Here is a 3,430-nt window from a genome sequence, read left to right as displayed (position 1 = left end):
ACAACACAGAAAGGGACAGCGACACAGGAATATAGGTGCAGATGTTTTATTGAACAACCAGTATGAGTGACAGAGTGCAGGTAAGTAATGGCAGGTTATCCATTGGCAGATATTGTAGAAGAACTGATACTTGTCTTGGTTTTGCAGGAATGGCAGATGGACGACAGACTTGGAGCTTGGAGCAGACACAGACGAACTCACGGGAGACGAGGAGTCGAAGGGGAACACAGGAGACAGGTAAGTAGCTTCGGAGGAGTCCTAGAGGTAAGCAGGCAGGTGAGACCTTGTGCAAACAAGACCAGACTGTGACTGAGTGAGAGCGTGAGCCTTTTGTGCTGTAGTTGATGAGGGTGCTGATGGGCTGCAGGTGAGGGTGATTAGAACTCTGGCGATGACGTGCGCTGTGTCTGTGAGAGTGTAGAGCCTGGTGTGTCTGTGACAGTAACATAACCTTCATTCCTTTTCCTCTGAAGAAAATAAACTGTAAACATCACAGTCAAGGGGTGGAATAGCTGAAATCTGAAAAGAATGAAAGAAGAAATTTAGAAGAGAGATTTCGGCTGAAGATTTTTGAGATTGTATGAAAACCTTCTTTAATGTTATTTATTTATATTTGATTTTGTTCTTGTAATGTTTGCCCTACATATAGGCCTACACTACCCCCAATATATGTTTATATACATACAGTACATAAATAAATATTTATATGTAACCATTTTTTAAAATTTGTTATCCCCACTGTACAGAGGTGAGGAGTAACGAAATACATTTATTCCGTTACATTTACTTGAGTAATTTTTTGGAAAAATTTTACTTTTGAGAGTAGATTTAAATGTCAGAAATGTCAATATAAAGTCAGAATTGTGAGATATAAACCCACAATTGCCATAATTCTCTACAAAAGGAGGGACTGGCAGAAAAAGTCTGGGAACCACTGTGTTATTCAGTATCATAGCCGGAACCATCAGTTATTATTTGCTCGACATCGAGAGGAATGGGAGGTTGCGTTCTATACATTTTGCATGGCACCTAACTTTTTTTGCAGCAGTTTGTTTCTGCTATAAAGAAGCGATATCACCATTTAAGGGCATTGAAGGTACTATATCTTGTGCATTTTGCCTTTACTCACCCAAACTTGTCAACAAGGCTACTTTACGTGAATGCGAGTGCATTATGGTAATTGCTGAATCGCAGGTGTTTGATTAATAGATGAGGTCATGACTGCAGCCGGTGATGAGGCTTAAACCAGCACATCCAGTGCAAGTAGACTTTGACTATTTAATTTAATTGTTTGTTTGTTTGTTTGTTTTACTATTGGTTTACATATGGCCTTTTTGTGCACTTGGGCTTAACTGAGACTTGAGTTTGTAGACGTTTAAGAGGCTGTTGTGTTAACCTTGATTTATTGCAATATTGAGGTGTTCAGTTTTATTTTGATTTTAGAAAATAAACATTATTTCTCATCTCAGATACTCTAAGACGTTTACTAAAGTTGTATTGGAATTGGTGATCTGTAGCTTGTAATGAAATAATTTTTGCTGTAAGGTATCTGTACTTTTACTCAAGTATATGGTTTTCAGGTACTCTTTACACCTCTGGTTTGATATCGAGTCCACATTGACACATTCATAAACATTTTAAAAAAAAGATACAGTTTTACATTCTATGGTCATGATCAATTAAAGTTTCTGCTAATAAAGTAAAGTGACATTCATTCATTAGTTGATTTTTTGTTTTTCATTGTTTGTCTGCTGCGGAAGAAATTCACTGATTGTGTTGCTGTTCTTCAGCTCATTTGCAGAATGTCATTGTTGATTTTGCATGGATTTCAGAGCAGTAAACAGGACTTCAACTTTGGGCCGTGGACAGTCACCGCTGTGCAGACTCATATCATGAAGTCTAAAGATATTGAGAGGTGAGTGCATGCATGTTTTGATGTAGAAGAAATTATATTTAATATGATAATCTGAGCAGTTGTCTCTGATTCTGACCAAGCTGCAATTCTGAGATGATGCATATGCCGGCTCTGCCAGAGATGCTGTTTGGTGATAATGTTGTGCATTCAGCACACCGATGGTTTTGGGACTGAATTCAATTCAACACTCTCAAATGTGTCAACAACATGCAAGACTCTGTAAAAGTGGCTTGTATCCAAGAGTGGCAGGAAAGCTACTGCTTTGTGTTATTCATTATAGTCTGGACTTTCATTCAGGAGGAATCTCTGCTGTATCTGTATAGGGCTGACTCGGAGCATTCGCAAGACGTGATGAAACGTTACGATTGGACTTACACAACCGATTACAGAGGGACTTAACTTGGAGAGCACATGCAGAACAAGGTATTCTGTGCTTTACCACTTAAACTAGCTGATTGTGAGTGTTTCTTACTCAGAAAGAGCTTGTGAACAGGTCATGCTGACCACCGAACAGATAGACATGGAGAGGATGAAAGTACAAGAACAAATCAAGTTTTTCGAGGACATGTTCAATGTGAAAAGTGTGAGTTTCATTGGCTTCTGCTACCAATTTGCAGCATTAATGGTCAGCATATGAAAGATGATGTCTAATGTTTTCCAAGTAGTAAATGTAACTTGAGAGGGGCGTTTGTCCTATTTCCGACTATAAAACTCAGACTAGGAATTTCCTACTAGGAAATTCCAACTAGGAATTTCTGACTAGGAGTTTCCTGGTCGTAAATTTGACATGAATCAAGTCATATTTTCTACTGGGAAACTCAGAGATACCGAAAATAGACTGAATTTGATCGAAATTCCAGAATTGTCAGCAAGCTGACTATCTAGATAGTGTGGTGAATGTTTATGTGGTTTTATTCAGTGCTATTTTACATACAGTGCTATTTTCACTGTGTATAAAACATACAATACGCTTCAATTGATTGTTCATATTTGTAAATATGCACTACTTTAACAACAAGACAAGGCAATGTAGCTGTTGTGGACAAAGTAATAAAGAACACCGGTCACAGCAGCAAACGTTCTCCCCTCCTCCATGTTTGAAGATTATGACATGCCCAACTCGGAAACTTGGGCATCAAAATTATCCCAGAGTTTCCAAGTAGCAAATATGACTTGAGATGGTGTTCATGTCCAATTCCTGAAGGAAATTGGAAACTAGGAAACTCTGCCTAGGAAGTTACGACTAGGAGTTTCCTAGTCTGAAATTCCTAGTCTGAATTTCCTGGTCCCAGAATGTGTATTATAGTAAATTGGCTCAATAATTATTTATTATTTAAAGCTGGTGAATAAGTTCATCAGATCATCATCATTCATTAAAGAAAAAAAAGTATAAAGAAAATTTCTTTATACTAAAAAAGAGAGAAAAAAAAAGAGAATCACATTCATAATCAGTGAATTTGGTACTGCAAACATTAAGACAATAAGAAGTTGTATAAAATACCCAGCAGAACAATC

Source organism: Ctenopharyngodon idella, chromosome 6 (genome assembly GCF_019924925.1).
Source record: "Ctenopharyngodon idella isolate HZGC_01 chromosome 6, HZGC01, whole genome shotgun sequence".
In the NCBI taxonomy this organism is placed as follows: domain Eukaryota; kingdom Metazoa; phylum Chordata; class Actinopteri; order Cypriniformes; family Xenocyprididae; genus Ctenopharyngodon; species Ctenopharyngodon idella.
Note: the sequence above shows the minus strand (reverse complement) of the source record.